The sequence below is a fragment of the Neomonachus schauinslandi genome, chromosome 5 (assembly GCF_002201575.2).
Source record: "Neomonachus schauinslandi chromosome 5, ASM220157v2, whole genome shotgun sequence".
Classification (NCBI taxonomy): Eukaryota; Metazoa; Chordata; class Mammalia; order Carnivora; family Phocidae; genus Neomonachus; species Neomonachus schauinslandi.
Genome location: NC_058407.1, coordinates 46,543,186 through 46,561,568, shown reverse-complemented (window position 1 = coordinate 46,561,568; position 18,383 = coordinate 46,543,186). Strand labels below are relative to the sequence as shown.

Here is an 18,383-nt window from a genome sequence, read left to right as displayed (position 1 = left end):
CCTCTCACTGGAATTCTTTTTGGTACAATACAGGAGTGAGAGGCAGCATCTAAGTTTCTTTTTAGTTCAGATAAAGAATTATTTTGCCTAATGGCCTTATCTTTTGCAAGAAAAACAACATTTTTAATGATAAGTTCTGAAAAAGAATCAAAAAATGAAATTGACTAGAGACTTATGTAAGGGACGCAAAAAGATTTCTTAAAAAGGTCCATTTGTTCATTCAGTTGAGCATTTTATTGGTTTTGCATAGGCCAAGATGTATCTCAATCTGACTTTGGCAGTAGGAAACATAGAGAGCTAAATGACTCTCCACTGAAGAGTGGGAGGAACTGAGGTTTTCTTCCCTAGAATAGAGGACAGAAAAGCAAGAAGAGTAAGAAAAGTACAGGAGGCTGACATCAAGATGAGCTGTTTTCTGTTACTGTGATATAAGAATCCCTGCATATTACTACCTTCAACAAAGTCATCTCTACATATCTCTGCCTCTGTGAATGTTTCTAGTGGCTACTGGGATGAAGACCAAAATCCACAACTGGGTTAACATAATAGGAAGTAGGCAACATGAGCAGAAAGGTACATGATCTATAAACTAGACTAAGTAAATGGAAATAGGAGCTCCAAGCCAGAAATGATTATGAGATCACAAGATTTTAGGGAATACACATACATCTTTTTTTTTTTAAAGATTTTATTTATTTATTTGACAGAGAAAGACACAGTGAGAGAGGGACAAGTAGGGGGAGTGGGAGAAGAAGCAGGCTTCCCGTGAAGCAGGGAGCCCGATGTGGGGCTCGATCCCAGGACCCTGGGATCATGACCTGAGCCGAAGGCAGACACTTAACGGCTGAGCCACCCAGGCGCCCCGAATATACATACATCTTAAGGAAACTTATGAACCACTACAATCCACAGGATGATGATGGAAAGTCAGTCTCATCCATGTCTTAGGTGGCCCAAGAGAACAAAGATGATATCTGAGTTATCACAAGTTATGTTTGACAATTTCATTAAAGAAAAAATGTTAAGTATTGTTTATAATCTGAATTATTCTTAAATTGAGTTCTAAAAATAGTAAGATCCACACACGTAAGAAAATGTCAGTATAGCATTAACCCACCTTCTTTATCTTTTTATCCTTGAAGTTAAATAGCTTTTTTTTTTTAAGATTTTATTTATTTATTTGAGAGAGAGAGCACAAGCACAAGTGGGGTGAGGGGCAGTGGGAGAAGCAGACTCCCTGCTGAGCAGAGAACCTGATGCGGGACTCGATCCTGGGACTCAGGGATCATGACCTGAGCCGAAGGCAGCCGCCCAACCGACTGAGCCACCCATGCACCCTGAAGTTAAATAGCTCTTGGAAGACATTTAAAGAAAGTATGTCCAAGAAAACTTCAAAATCTTAAGCATTTAGGCATATTAATGGATAATTTTATCAGTTACATTGGAAACTTCACCATGCCCTGGCAATCCTTTTATGGCAAGTTTATATTGTGCTTGGCAAGTTTATATTTCCACTCTTTACAATTGTTTCCAAATCTTCCTTGCTCTTTTCAAGCCGTCTTCTTGGTTCCCTACTATTCACCCTCACTTTTATGAAGATGATTTCACTTCCTGATTAATAAACTTGAAGCCATCAGATATTATTTCCCTAAACTTTTGCCCACCCCTGCACATATACCTGTATCTACAAAGACTTAAGTAATCTCAGAGGAACCCTCTCACCTATTCCACACCTTGCAGCACATCTGCAAGTCGTGGGATGAGTGGTTAGGCCCCAGCTTGCTAAGAAGGGACTTGCCTCTGGCCCCCACCCAGCTCCCTTTCTGGCCACCCCTCCACAACCCCCCGTCTTTGCTAGGGCCAGAAGGAATGCCCAGGAGCCTAACCCATAGCCATACCATGTCCTATGTTTGGCTATGTATCGGCAAGACCTTTGCCCAGTGGCTGGTGTGTCCCAGCTAGGACTGGAGATGACAGAGAAGGGGCCTCCTTGCAAGCACACTCGGATTTGTCATGCACGCTCCATGGATCCTCTTCTCAGTAAGTGCTGGGCCCTGGGCCCTGGCTGACTTGCTGTCACTGTGCTTGTTTCAACAGCAGGTACTGCAGCAGGAGCAGCTGTGGCACTGGACTGGGACAGGCCGGGGACAAGGAAGGAGCAGCCCCAAGTGGCAGAAGTGCCCTGGTGGACACCTGCCCTGGGCCTGAGCCCACACTGTATTTCGTGAATGGTTTGTCTGTGAACTTGCTTACGTGGACCGCAAGTCCGTTTTCTCTTTCTACTGCATACAAACTTTTGTTCTCTACTAGCAACGTGTTCTCAGACCATTTTTCTTATACTAAAAATAAATTCCTTTAACTCATATTCCCTCAAATCCACCCATTATCTATTTTCCCTACTCATGAGGACTTCAGGTAAGTATAGTCTTTATTTTCTCACAGCACACTTATTCTCAATCCAACAAATATTATCTTTAGCAACTACTATGTCTCAGGCACTGTGCTATGTGCAACAATTACAAAATTGTTCTCCCCTTGCTATTCCACTGAAACAGTACTAGGAGATTACCATAGACCTCCTAATTGCCAAATCCAAGGGGTATGTTTCTTGACCTCTCTGAAACATCTGATAATTTTGTTCATTCTTACCTTCTTGAAGTTCTTATAACCTGTGACAGCTCATTTTCCTCTTTTACTTCTTTGACGGTTTCTTTTTTATGTATTCTTAGTGGAAAAGGCTACAGAGAAGGGTAAAGTGAAAATTACTATGGGGGGGGAAAAGTATTCTGCCAAATTTTCCCTTACTATGTGCAGTCTGTTAGGGATACAAACTTAGATTCAGCAGACACATCTATTTTAAGAGCCAGGTCTTTAGTGTCTTCACTACATTGTTTCCAGCACTTAGAGAGTTTCCAGCACAGAACGGATAATCAATAAATATTTTTTATAACAGCATTATTGAGAAATAATTCACATAACATAAAATTCACCCTTTTAAAGTATACAATTTGTTTTTACTATATTCACAGAGTTGTGTAACCATCACCACTATATAATTTTATAACATTTTTATCATCTCAAAAACTTCTTCACCCATTAGCAATTCTTTCCTCCCCTCAAGCCCTAGAAGCCACTGATCTATTTTTTTTTTTTAAGATTTTATTTATTTGACAGAGAGAGACACAGCAAGAGAGGGAACACAAGCAGGGGGAGTGGGAGAAGGAGAAGCAGGCTTCCCGCCGAGCAGGCAGCCCGATGCAGGGCTCGATCCCAGGACCCCGGGATCATGACCTGAACCGAAGGCAGAAGCTTAACAACTGAGCCACCCAGGCATCCCAACCGCTAATCTATTTTGTATCTCTATAGATTTGCCTATTCTGGACATTTATATAAATGGAATCATATAATGTGTAGCCTTTTCTTGCCTTGGTTTCTTTTACTTAGCATAGTATTTTCAAGTTTCATCCATGTTGTAGCCTCTATATCAGCACTTCATTCCTTTTTATGGCTGAATAATATTCCATCATATGAATCTATTACATTTTGTTCATCCATTCATCAGGTAATGGACATTTGGGTTGTTTCCACTTTTTGGCTATCATGAAAATGCTGCTGTGAACAATCATTTATAAGGTTTTGTGTGAACATATGTTCTCCACCCTCATAGGTGTATGTCAAGAGGTGGAATTTCTGGGTCATATGGTAACTCTATGTGTAACATTTTGAAGAACTGCCAAATTGTTTTTGCAAGGTGGTTGAGCCATTTTACAATCTCACCAATGAATAAGAGTTCTAATTCCTCCATATCCTCACTAATGCTTATTATTGCTTGGCATTTTTTTTTTTTTTTTGCTTGTCATTTTATGTTAGCTATGCTAGTAAGTGTGGTGTCTAATTGTTGTTTTAATTTGCATTTCTCAAGCAGCTAATGATGTTGAGCATCTTCTCAAGTGCTTATTGACCATTTGTCTAGTCCATAAATATTTTATAAATGGATGTAGACAATCACAGACATCCTTGAGGCAGTCTCTCAAGGATGCCATCCAGAGTTATTCAGATAGTTACTGATAGCAATGAATGATCAGCAGAGATAGAGAGTATGTTCTGGATCAAATAATTGCATACTCAACCACCTTAGGTTAATGTAGCTGATGTCTATACTTGATTTGCTTCATTCAATATTGACATTTGATTTTTAAATTATCAATAATGATCAGTGCCTCTCATTCTGATCCCAAATTCTTTTTTTTTTTTTAAGATTTTATTTATTTATTTGACAGAGAGAGAGAGCACAAGCAGGAGGAGTGGCAGGCCCCCCACAGATTAGGGAGCCCAACGCAGAGTTCGATCCCCAAATCCTGGGATCATGACCTGAGCTGAAGGCAGGTGCTAACTGACTGAGCCACCCAGGTGCCCCTAATCCCAAATTGTTTCAAGCAAGTGGAAAATAAAAGGAAGAGTCAAGGTGTTATATAGAGAAAAAAAAATCAATTGTCAGAGGCGATGACTGGCTTACATCATTTGGAGAACCAAGACTTAGAAGTTATCATGGTCCTAATCCATCTTGACTTACCTGTCCAAAATGCTAATAAGTAGTATGTGTAGGGAATAATTTTTGAGATAATTGATTATCCATTTTAATGTTAGAATATTATGTATCTCAGATGATCATTTAAAAAATAATCCAAAAAGTTCATATACATTTAGTAAACAAAACCATGTTTTATTTGTAATTGGAAGCTACCATATTTATTCTTCTGAAATACTAATCTTTTGAAAAGCTTTATATTTTTGTCATAAATAATGTGTTGTCTTTAGCTACACAAATCTTTATTAATAAAATCATGTTTTTGAAATTTGTTAGTTTCCTAGCTGACTGAATTTTAGAAACTTCTAGAAGTTGTCCAATTTTTTGGCATTAATAGTAATATCTTATGAATCTTTGTATTTCTGTGGCATCAGTTTAACTCCTCTTTCATTTCAGATTTTATTTGAGTCCTTTTATTTTTCTTGATGAATCTGGCTAAAGGTTTGCCAGTTTAATTTATCTTTTCAAAGAACTACCCCTGGATCTTTTCTATTATCTTTTTTCTCTATTTCATTCGTTTCTGCTCTGATCCTTGTTATTTCCTTCCTTCTAGTAACTTTGGGCTTTATTTGTTCTTCTTTTTCTAGATCTTTGAAGTGTAAAGAAGTTGTTTATTGAGGCTTTCTTGATTCTTGAGATGAGCATTGCTATGAACTTCCCTCTTAGAACTGCTTTTGTTGCATCCCATAAATTTTTGTATGTTACCTTTACATTTTCGTTCATCTCAAGGTATATTTTGATTTCTTTTTTGATTTCTTCTTTGACCTCTTAGTTGTTCAGTAGCATGTTTAATCTGCAAATATTTGTGAATTTTCCAGTTTTCTTTATATAATTAATTTCTAGTTTCATACTATTGTGGTCAGAAAAGATGCTTAATATTATTTCAATCCTCTTAAACTTATTAAGACTTATTTTGTGGCCTAACATTTGATCTATCTTGGAAAATGTTCTAGTGCACTTGAAAAAAAAAAATGTGTATTCTGCTGCTTTTGGGTGGAATGTCCCATAATTACCTGTTAAGTTTATCTAGTCTAATATGTTGTTTAAGGTTGACGTTTCCTTTTTAAATTTCTGTCTGGATAATCTATGTATTGATTCAAGTAGGGTATTAAAGTCCCCTACTATTATCATAGCACTGTCTATTTCTCCTTTAGGTCTGTTAATATTTGCTTTATATGTTTAGGTGCTTTTATGTTGGATACATAAATATTTACAACTCTTATATCTTCTTGTTGGATTCAGTCTTCTATCATTATATAATGCCCTTCTTTGTCTCTTATTACAGTCTTTGTTTTAATGTCTATCTTGTCTAATATAAATGTAGCTACTCAGCTTTCTTCTGGTTTCCATTTGCATGGAATATCTTTTTCCATCCCTTTACTTTCAGTCTGTTTGTGTCTTTATATCTAAAGTGTGTCCTTGTAGGCTGCATATAAATGGGTATTATTTTTTTAATCCATTCAGCCACTCTATGTCTTTTGATCAGAGAATTTAATCCACTTACATTTATTATCAATAGATACGTGCTTATTGCCATTCTCTCAATTGTTTTTGTAGCTGTTTTTGTAGTTCCTCTCTGTTCCCTTTTTCTCTTGCTATCTTCCTTTGTAAATTGACGACCTTCTTTAGTGAGATGCTCATATTTCTTTCTCTTTATCTTTTGTGTATTTCCTATAGATTTTTGCTTTGTGGTTACTATGAGGTTACTATAACAACTTACACGTCTATTTTGAGTTGATAACAACTTAAGTTTGAACCTTTTTCTAAAGCTCAACATTTTTACTCTCCACACATACATGCATGTTTTATGTTTTTGATTTCACATTTTACATCTTTTTTGTGTATCCCTTAACTAGTTATTTTGATCATAGTTATTTTTATTACTTTTGTCTTATAACCTTTAGACTAGCTTTATAAGTAATTAATCCAGTACCTTTACTATGTTTACTTTTCCAGTGGGATTTCTTCTTTCATATGTGTTCTTGTTACTAATTAGCACCTTTTCTTTTCAGCCTAAAGAAATCCCTTTAACATTTCTTGTAAGACTAATATAGTGGTGATAAACTCCTTTAGCTTTTGTTTACCCGGAAAACTCTTTATCTCTCCTTCAATTCTGCATGATAATTTTTCTGGGTAGAGTTTTTTGTTTGTTTGTTGTTTTTGTTTTTTTAAATTTCAAACTCTCATTTATTAGTGTACCACTCAATCTTAAAAAAAAAAAAAAGATAGTCTTATAGCATTCTTTAAAAAAGGAAACTGTTCCTTTTAACTTTACACCCACCCCACACCCCAATTTCAAAACACATCATTTAATTGTCTTGGTCATGGACATTTCCAAGATGAGATTTTATATTTCGCTCCCATAACTTCTGGTTATCAGAAAAACCATGCTTTCCTTTATTGAAGGAGTTTGGTCCTGCTGATGTTGGTGTATCCCTTCCAATATTCTTCATCCTCATCTTTGCTTCTGGAGGCATTTCCTCTGGCTCACTATCTTCATCTTCATTAAAAGCTGTTGCTACTGAAAGGGTTTTTGGAGCAAGCATTGGAACAGTTTCTTTAGGCTTACTTGATCCAAGTTTGATGGATATGGCTGAGGCTTTCTTTGTCGTCTACCTATGGCAAATCCAAACTTGGAGATCTTTGGAGGCTTTGTTGGGAGGTCTGCAGCTTCTTCTTCAGCTGATCGCTTCTCAGCGCTGCAACTGGAACTTTCCCCTCCATTACTCCGGCGACTCCAGCTTGCTGCGGTTTCTCAGGCTTCTCCTCTCCCGCCTTCCCATCCGCCATTTTCCCCGCCGCTTCTGGGTAGAGTTTTATTGCTTGTAAGTTTCCTTTTTTTCTTTCAGCACTTTGAATATATTGTGTCACTCCCCTGTGGCCTGCAAAGTCTGTGCTGAAAAATCTGTTGATTTTTGGGTGTGGTATGGTATGATATGGTATGGATATGGGTACCCATAAGTTGTTTTTCTTTTGCTGCCTTTAATATTCTTTCCCTGTCTTTAACTTTAGACACTTTAATTATATAGATGGTCTTGGGTTACAATGGTTCAGCTTACAATGGTGTGAAAGCAATACACATTTCTACTGAATACACAATACGCATTTACAATATTGTGAATCTGTACTTCAAATTTTGAGTTTTGATCTTTTCCCAGGTAGTGATATGCAATACAATACTCTCTCATGATGCTGGGCTGTGACAGTGAACTGTAGCTCTCAGTCAGTCATGCAATTGCAGGGATAAAGAACTGATACACTTACAGCATTCTGTACCCATGCACCCATTCTGTTCTTCATTTTCAGTACAGTATTAAATAAGTTACCTGAGATAGTCCACATTTTATTATAAAAGAGGTTTTGTGTTAGATGATTTTGCCCAACTGTAGACTAACGTAAGTGTTCTGAGCACATAAGGTAGGCTAGTTTAAACTATGATGTTGGTAGGTTGGGTGTATTATATGCATTTTTGGCTTACAATATTTTCAATTTCCAATGAGTTTATTGGGATATAACCCTATCATAAGTTAAGGAAAATCTGTAATGTGTCTTAGTGTGGGTCTCTTTGAGTTCATCTTTTTTTTTTTTTTAAGGGAGAAAGAGAGTGCACATGCTTGAGTGGGCAGGGGTGTTGGAGAGGAAGAACCTTAGGCAGGCTCCATGCCCAGCATAGAGCCTGACGTGGGACTCAATCTCATGACCCTGAGACCCTGACTTGAGCCAAAATCAAGAGTTGGATGCTTAACTGACTGACCCACCCAAGAGCCCCTCAGTTCATCTTATTTAGAAATCTCTGGGCTTCCTGGATCTGGATATCTGCTTCCTTTCCCAAGTAAGGGAAGTTTTCAGCCATTATCTCTTTGAATGAGACTCCTGCCCCTTCTCTCTCTCTTTCTGGGAGCCCTATAATGCAACTTTTAATCTGTTCAATGTTGTCCCACAAGTCCCTTAAACTATCTTCATTTTTTCATTCTTTTTATTTTTTGCTGCTCTGATTGAGTTCCACTGCCCCTGTCTTCAAGTTGACTGCTCCTTTCCCCTGCTTTATTTAGTCTGCTGTTGAACCCCTCTAGTGTATTTTTTTTTTTAGTTTAGTTTATTGTATTCTTCAGCTCCATCACTTCTATTTGCTACCTTATTATATTTTTCATCTTTTTGTTGAAGGTATTGTGTTCATCCATTCTTCTCCCCAACTCAGCAAGCAGCTTTATGACCATTACTTTGAACTCTTTATCAAGTAAATTACTATAATCTTTCCAAAGACTTCAGTGGGCAGGCACAATCTTTATGCTCACCCTTTGTCATGCTCCAAAGTGTCAGTGTCTTTGGGGGGAGCTTTACATGCATCTGGTGCCTGGTTTTTGCAGCTGATGCCCAAGGGATGCCCTTTTGATTGCCTGGTTTTGGTGAACAGAGGGGTTTGCACCCTTGGGTTGCCCAGGCTTGTAGCAATAGACAGACCGTTCTTGGCAGGCTACCACTTCAAAGGCATGGCACAGACAGCAGATTGAGGCACATTCCCCAGTCTTTCTGTGAAGGAGGCCACTTTGCTTGTCCTGGAGCTTTGAACTAAAGATCAGGCTTCAGGTTTGGCACACATTTAGTGGCCTACACAGCTGCTCTCAAGGAATGTAGGCTGTGGATGCTATCTTGGCACTTTTCCTCTGCCTTCCTCTAGCTTGCCAGTATCTCCCATAAACAAGTTTATACAGTCATCTGAAGCCCTGAGTTTTGTGATTGCCACCCAAAGAATATTTCCAGATCACCTGATTCTGGTGGCCAGTGGGGCTTATACTTGTGGCCCCTCAGGACTATATATATTTACGTAATTTTAAAAGCTGCTGTCTGAGGGTCTGGCTTCCAGTCAGCCTAAATGTAGATGCTGAGGTCCTTTCCTTCATACACTGACAATTCTTAGAACATCCTCAACTACTGGAACTATTAAAAATATAATAGGATACTTGGACAAGCACAAAAGATTGAGAGGTAACCAAGAGCTGGGGCAGGGCTGGAACAAAAAGTTTCATCTCCTACACAAGACCACTTCTTCAAAACTAGAAGTGGTTATTGCATTTACTGTATAGAAACCAACACTGGGAGGCAAGCTAAAGGAAGAAACAAAGGAATATGTTCCAAATCACTATTTTGTTTCCTAGAAAGAAGATATTTTATTTTCAGTATATAAATTGTATATTTTATGGTTTAGTGTTTCTTTTTCATTTTGAGTTACTCCTTGTAATCTCTACACCCAACATGGTACCTTCTTATATGAACTCAAACTTATATGTGAACTCAAGCTCACAGCCCCAAGATCAAGAGCTGTGTGCTCTACTGACTAAGCCAGCCAGTCACCCCAATTGAGTTACTTCTTGGAGGAAAAGGACCATAATATTTTCTGTGATTATATGTTAAAAGTCATAATCCAGTCAGAACCACAATATAGTAAAAAGGCCCAGCTGGAAAATTCTGCACCATGCACTCAGTTAATACCAACCCACTCAATCCCACTTCTGGAATTATGTAGATTGATAAGTTCAGGACATGTCCAGGGTTGCCATCAAGTTGTGTGTCTGATCTTTTCTTATAATTAGATTAAGGTTATACATTTTTGGCAGAAATACCACAAAACTGGTATAAATGTGGAGACTGGTATTTAAAATCAAAACCTGGGGTAGATGTGCTCACTGCTATTAGCACTCTTTGCTTTCAAACACACACAGTGGAAAAGATTACTAGAATGAGTTCTGCTTCCAGTAATAACAGAGTAGCATATGTCAGACTAACTCTCCTTCAGATTATAAATTTAAAATCTGGACAAAATATTAAAAAAAAAATAGTTGAAGGCTCTGGGGAACAATGAAAAGGAAACAAAAACTAAAGGAATGTTGACTTTTGCAATTAGGGAAATGTACTTTGTGGCTTTTTGCCCGAGGGAAATTCCCAGTCTGTGGAGCATGGGGTAGCTAGAAGTCAAGTAGAAAGCTGCAGTCTTAGCGGTACAAGGAATCCTAAGACAAAGTGTAGAGCTGACACACTGGCTGGAAGTAAAGGGAGAACCCCGAGAATAAGGGAGTCTGAAAATATGCATAAAAATTCCATCCAAGTCTTTGGATGATCCCAGAACTATGCTCATGTAATGGGAAACTGTAAAGCACCCAGTAGAAAACAACAGCAGAAAGGGTGGGAGTACTTAGCACATTTCAGCCACTGTGCATCCAAGGGAGACAGAATTCTGAGTTTGTATTTAGTCTAGTCAACTTCTGCCAAAAAAAACTAACATTTTTCAGAGACAATATTCAGTGTGCCTACAATGTCCAGTACATAACAAAAAATTATTAACATGAAAAGAAATGGAAAAATACGGCCTATAGACATATTGAAAAAATCAATACCAAGCCTGACTGGACTAAATGTTGGAATTAGTAGATAAGAATTTAAAAACAGCTATTAAAATTTAGTCATGATTAATTAACTAAAGGGCAGAGTAAGTAGAGGGATTAGAGGGATGAAAATTATTTTTAGAAAAAGATCCAAATGAAAATTTCTGATCTAGAAAATATAATATCTAAGAAGAAAAATTGACCAGGATATACAGCAATTGGAAATGGCATAAGATAATTAAATGACATTTTAAAGTGCTGAAATAAAATTTTAACCCATATTTCTATATCTAATAAGAGTACCCTCTAAAAATGAAGACCAAAAAAAGACAATTTCAGGTAAAACTGACAGAGGGAAAGTTAAGTGAAGTGAAGAAGTCAGTTAACTGAAATTTCAATAGAAATTACCCAATCTAAACAACAGAAAGGGGGAAAAAAATGAAGAAAATAAGTAGACCTACTTTAGTAGAATTGTGAGAAGATATCAAGTGATCTAACATACATATAATTGGAGTCATGGAAGGGGAAGGAAGAGAGTGAATAGAGGCAGGAAAAATATGGAGACATAACAGGTGAAAATTTCCCAAGAAAGTTTGAAGTATATCATGCCATTAGGTAGGATAAATATAAAGAAAACCCCAACTAGGTACATTATAGCCAAATTGCTGAAAAACAGAATTAAAGAGAAAATCTTAAAGCAGACAGAAATAAAAAGACATGTAACATATAGCAGAACAATTATACAAGTGATAGATAATTTTTCATAACAAACTATGGCAGGATACAAAATCAATGTACAGAAATCTGTTGCATACCTATACACTAATAACAAAGCAGCAGAAAGTGAAATTAAGAAAACAATTCCATTTACAATTACACCAAAAAACAATAAAATATCTAGGAATAAACTTAACCAAAGAGTTGAAAGACATGTACTCTGAAAACTATAAAACACTGATGAAAGAAATTCAAGACAATACAAAGAAATAGAAAGTCATGCTCATGGGTTGGAAGAACAAATATTGTTAAAATGTCTATGCTACTCAAAACCAATGTAATGCAATCCCTATCAAAATACCAACAGTATTTTTCACAGAACTAAAACAAACAATCCTAAATTTTGTATGGAACCACAAAAGACCTTGAATAGCCAAAGCTGTCTTGAAAAAGAAAAACAAAACTAGAGGTATCACAATTCCAGATTTCAAGTTATATTACAAAGCAGTAGTAATTAAAATAGTATAGTACTGGCATTAAAACAGATACATGAATCAATAGAATAGATTAGAAAACCCAGAAATAAACCCACAATTATATGGTCAATTAATCTTTGACAAAAGAGGAATGAATACACAACAGGAAAAAGACAGTCTTTTCAACAAACAGTGTTGGGAAAATTGGACAGCTACATGCAAAAGAATGAAACTAGACCACTTTCTTCCACGATACACAAAAACAAACTCAAAATGGATTAAAGACCTAAATGTGAGACCTGAAACCATAAAAGTCCTTGAAGAGAACATAGGCAGTAACTTCTCTGACATTGGCCACAGCAACATTTTTCTAGGTATGTCTCCTGAGGCAAGCAAAATAAAAGCAAAAACAAACTATTGGGACTACATCAAAATAAAAAGTTTCTATATAGCAAAGGAAACAATCAACAAAGCTAAAAGACAAGCTACTGAATGGGAGAAGATATTTGCAAATGACATATCCAATAAAGGGTTAGTATCCAAAATACATAAAGTATCCAAAATATATAAAGAACTTACACAACTTAACACCCAAAAAACAAAGAATTCAATTAAAAAATGGGCAGAAGACGTGAACAGACATTTGTCCAATGAAGACATCCGACTGCCAACAGACACATGAAAAGATATTCAACATCACTCATCATCAGGGAAATGCAAATCAAAACTACAAGGATACATCACCTCACACCTGTCAGAATGGCTAAAATAAAAAACACAAGAAACAACAGGTGTTGGTGAGGATATGGAGAAAACAAAGAACCTTCTTGCACCGTTAATGGGAATGCAAAGTGGTGCAGCCATTGTGGAAGACAGTATGGAGTTTCCTCAAAAAACTAAAAATAGATCTACTGTATAATCCAGTAATTGTACTACTGGATATTATCCCCCAAAATACAAAAACACTAATTCAAAGGTATACATGTAACCCCATGTTTGTTGCAGAATTTTTTACAATAGCCAAACTGTCGGAGCAGCCCAAGTGTCCATTGATAGATGAATGGATAAAGATGTGATATAGGGGCACTTGGGTGGCTCAATAGTTAAGCATCTGCCTTTGGCTCAGGTCATGATCCCAGGGTCCTGGGATCAAACCCTGCATGGGGCTCCCTGCTTGTCAGGAAGCCCTCTTCTCCCTCTCCCACTCCCCCTGCTTGTGTTCCCTCTCTCTGTCAAATAAATAAATAAAATCTTTTTTTAAAAAAAGATGTGATATAATATATACAATATTATATGTATAATATATATATTATTCAGCAATAAAAAAGAATAAAATCTTGCCATTTGCAACAACATGGATAGAGCTAAAGAGTATAATGCTAAGTGAAATAAGTCAGTCAGAGAAAGGCAAACACCATATGATTTCACTCATGTGGAATTTAAGAAACAAAAGAAAGGAAGCAAAGGGGGAAAAAAAAGAGAGAGGGAGACAAATCAAGAAACAGACTTTTAACTATAGAGAACAAACTGATGGTTACCAGAGGGGAGGTGGGTAGGGGGATGGGTGAAATAGGTGATGGGGATTAAAGAGTACACTTATGACAAAAAAATAATAAAATAAAATAAAATAAAATAAAATAAAATAAAACTATGGAAACCAGAAGTTTCTTCCTTATTGAGTCCCATTTCTCAAGAACACAGGTCATAATATCCCATAATTATTCATTTGTTTTATCCCACATACATACACAGTAGTCTCAGAATAACAATCCAATACCAATTAGTATTAGTACAGTTAAAAATGTTTGTGCTGTGCCAATTTTCCCCACATTCTATGTGTCTATGCTACATAATAGAATATATTATTCAATATAGATTGTTGGGCCATAAAGGCTTTACATATTGGATCTTCTTTACCTGTCTTTAATATTTGTCATTTTTTCTAATTTTCTTTCCCTTTTTTATTTCTTCTTCCTTTTCAAAATTTGCATCCTTTTTACTTCTTTTTCTATTAAAGAATTATTTGATATATTTATTAATGCTTGTGTTACTTTTAAGTTATCTTTATTTCTAAAATTATATTTTCTTTTGTTTTTAATTTTTTATTGAGAATATCACCTTATGTCTGACTTTTTCTGATTCTGATTTATGTCGTTTTTTTTTTATGCCTTGCATCATTTTCTTAATGTCTTTTAGCTTGTTTTGAAATAGTATATTACAGTACTGATCTGATTTTTGTATGTGTTTTCCACGATTCATTGTCTATAAGGAAATTATCTGTCCCTTATTCTTCTTTATGTTACAGTAACTTTGTAAGGGATTTGACTGTGATTCTTCTCTATTCAATTTTATATTAATTTCATTTCCTTAAACTATAAGGAGGGTTGTTGCAGATAGCTTGTCTAACTACATAAAGCTCTTTCTTTCTTTCTTTTTTTTAAAGATTTATTTATTTATTTTAGAGAGAGCACGGGGGGCGGGGGTGGCAGGGGGGAATAGCAGAGGGAAAGGTAGAAAGAGATGCCCAAGCAGACTCCACACAGAGCATGGAGCCCAACATGGGGCTCCACCCCAGGACCCCCAGATCACTACCCCAGCCAAAACCAAGAGTCAGGCACTTAACCAACTGTGCCACCCAGGTGCCCCTACATAAAGCTCTTTCTGTTGTTTCATCACATAGCGTTTAAAAAATTAGAGGTTTACTTCTAAGATTTTCTGGCTCTCTCCCCCTCCCATTATTTTCCAAATCTTGCCTTTTTAAGTCTCTATTATCACTATTCTCAAAATTTATGTTACTCTCAGAAGTTTCTCTTTTAGTGTGTGGCTCACTATTGCAAGAAAACTCTGGTGAATTAATTTTAAGAATTGGAGATAGATGGTTCCAGCAGTCCTTACATCATGCCTTATCATCTAAGGGATTGGGCAAAACTCTTCCCAGTTGCAGCTGATGTTCTCGACTTGATCCACTGCAATTTCCAGGACACCTGTTGGCTATTCAGGTATTATGCTGTTCTTAGTTCTGTCACATGCCTTATTGCTTCCCCAGGTTTCTTCTACCAAGGCAGTGATAATACACAGACCTATAGATACTGGTGTTTTGGCGTTTGGGAGGATAGCCTATCATCTAGTTCTGTTAAAAATCCTCCCCAAATAGTTTTGCAATCTAGTTGCTTGCTCTACTTTTGTGTAAGGATTTGGAAAATTCTGCCACCTTCTTCCCTGAATTCCTAAAATTCAAATCTTGAATATACTAATTAAGGTACTGAAAATAGTTGAAATTCACTCATCTCGGTGGAGGTATCCTAACTAAAGTGTTGCTGATAAAACTCTCCCTATAGTTCTTTTTTCTTTTTTTTTTTTGTAATTTCAAGTTTTTATTTAAATTCAAGTTAGTTAACATATATGGCAAAATTGGTTTCAGGTGCAGAATTTAGTGATTCATCACTTACATAGAAGACCCAGTACTCATCACAAGTGCCCTCCTTACCATCACCCATTTAGCCCATCCTCCACCCACCTCCCTCCATCAGTTTTCCCTATAGTTCTTATTAATTAATGCCCCAGAGCTGTCTTCGTTCTCAATATCCTTCTGACAAATTCCTTTTTTTTGAGAGAGAGAGAGAGAGAGAGAGAGAGAGAGAGAGAGAGAGAGACAAGCGGGGGAGGGGCAGAGGAAGAGAGAATCTTAAGCAGATGCCTAGCATGAAGGCACGCCTAGTATGGAGCCCAACCTGGGGCTCAATCTCACAACCCTGAGATCATGACCTGAGCTGAAGTCAAGAGTTGGACACTTAACCAACTGAGCCACCCAGATGCCCCACAAATACTTTTTTATGTAAGTTAGGCAGTATTCTTTTCTTTTGTTTGAAAACAAAGCATTACTCAAACTGCAGTGAAAATGTAAAAGTCAATAGTGAAACTTTTTTTGTTTTGTTTTGTTTTTAGTGAGCTCTATGCCCAATGTGGGGCTTGAACTCACTACCCTGAGATCAAGAGTCGCATGCCCTACCCACTGAGCCAGCCAGGTGCCCCAATAGTAAAACTTTTTTTTTTAAGATTTTATTTATTTATTTATTTGAAAGAGAGAGAGAGTGGGGGGTGAGGAGCAGAGGGAGAGGGATAAGCAGACTCCACACTAAGCACAGAGCCCAATGTGGGGCTTGATCCCATTACCCTGAGATCATAACCTGAGCCAAAATCAAGAGTTGGACACTTAACCAACTGAGCCACCCAGGCACCCCAATAGTGAAACTTTTAATTTCAGCTCTGACATGTAAAGAACTTGGAAGTTATCACTGCCATCCTTACAATAAGAAAAATCTGGACAAACTGAAAAATCAGTGACTTTTCTTGGATCCGCCTGAGAACTGATGCCTTATTGCAAACCAATACCCTGAAATCTGGAAAGGCAGGTACCAGAGAGAAAGAGCAATCAAAATCTGCCTACCTGAAGCAGAAACCACTGGAAACATAAACTGGCAGGAACACTTAAAAATGGCAATTCTGACAAATTGCTGAAGGTCGAGTTTGAACTAGTGTGAGAGTGAAAAACCCCTAGGAACTGCAGTCTTGAGGGGCTCCCACACTTTCATGGGTTTTCTGTCCAGGAACTCATGTCCAAGTGCTCATGGTAAGGATCCCACAAAAATTCATCCTTGGTTTTGGCAGTGGGTGAGTGAGGGGTGGGGAAGGTAACAATTGCAAACCACACCCAGAGACTTCTCCATAAAAAAGGCCTACTCTCCTGGGAAAAAGCTGTTGCCAAAGCACAATTTTGCAAACTTATCCCAGGAGAGGAAAGGTAATTTCTCCTCACTCCAGACCCCTCTTACCTTCCTGTTTTACATAAGGGAAAGAACAAACAAAACCTTACTCAACAGGGGACAAGGCTTTAAGGAAATAGACTGAGAACACTGCAGCCAGAGAGTAGGGAATATGGGGTAAAAGCTATTCAACTGAAGAAGGGATAGAAACTTGTGAAGGCCACAATTCCCAAGGCATAAGCCCACTAAAAGATTGAGACTCAATTAGATGATTATAAAATGCTCTTCCTCCCACACACTCTACCACCATACCAGTAAAGTTTTAGTATAATAATAATGGATTATAGCTGACAAAAGTCTACACAGATTGATAGCTCCTCAGAAAAGACCAAAATATAAGAGCACTAGAGAAATTTGAACACTAAACAGCACATCTCCTAGCCAGAGTAACATACAATCTTATGTTTCTCTAAAGATCTGTCTGCCTCAGTTGCAATTACCCAATACAACATATCTGACTTTTAACATAAAATTACAAGGCATGCTAAAAGGCAAGAAAAAGCACAGTCTGAAAAGACAAAGCAACTATCAGAACCAGACTCAGATATGGCACAAGTGTTTGAATTAAAGGATAGGGAATTTAAAATATATGTTAGGGACTCTAATGGAAAAAGTAGGCAACATGCAAGAACAGATGGGTAACATAAGCAGAAAAATGGGAACTTTCAGAAAGAATCAAAAGAAATGATAAAAATTTAAAAATACAGTAATAGAAATGAAGAATGCCTTCAGTGGACTCAACACGGCTGGGGAAAGAATCAGTGAACTTGAAAATAGGTCTATAGAGACTTTCCAAATTGAAAAGCAAAGAATAAAAGAAACAGAACAGAGCATCTAAAAACTGAGGACAAAAGCAAAAGGTCTAACATATGTATAATTTTAACCCCAGAAGGAGAAGAAAGAGAAAACAGAGCAATAGAAATATTTGAAGCAATAATAACCAATAATCTTCCTAAATTAATGATAGATACTAAACAACAGATCGATTAAGCTCATAGAACACTACGCAGTAGTGATACAAAAATAAAAACAATAAAAATCCCCACACCTAGGCATTTCATATTTAAATTTCAGAATACCAAAGACAAAGAGAAAATCTTGAAAGAAGCGGGGGGGAAAAAACATTACAGAGGAATTTCAGCAGGCTTCTTATTAGAAACTCTGCAAGCAAGAAGAAGGTGGAGTGAAATATTTAAAATGTTGAAAGAAAAAAAAAATCAACCTAGAAGCAATTGTATATCTAGTGAAATTATCCTTCAAAAGTGAAAGAGAAATAAAAATGTCAGTAGTATGGCAATATGGTGGATTAGAGATCTTAAAACCTTCCTGCCACAAACAGCTAAAACTGTTCTCTAAAATTAAGGATAATTCACTTAAAATTATTGAATGAGTCTGCAAC

The 18,383-nt window shown here is 37.0% G+C and overlaps 1 pseudogene; it reads right to left on the bottom strand.

The window, feature by feature from the left end:
* Positions 1-6,843: 6,843 nt before the first annotated feature.
* Positions 6,844-7,378, bottom strand: LOC110570551 (annotated as a pseudogene).
* Positions 7,379-18,383: the final 11,005 nt, after the last annotated feature.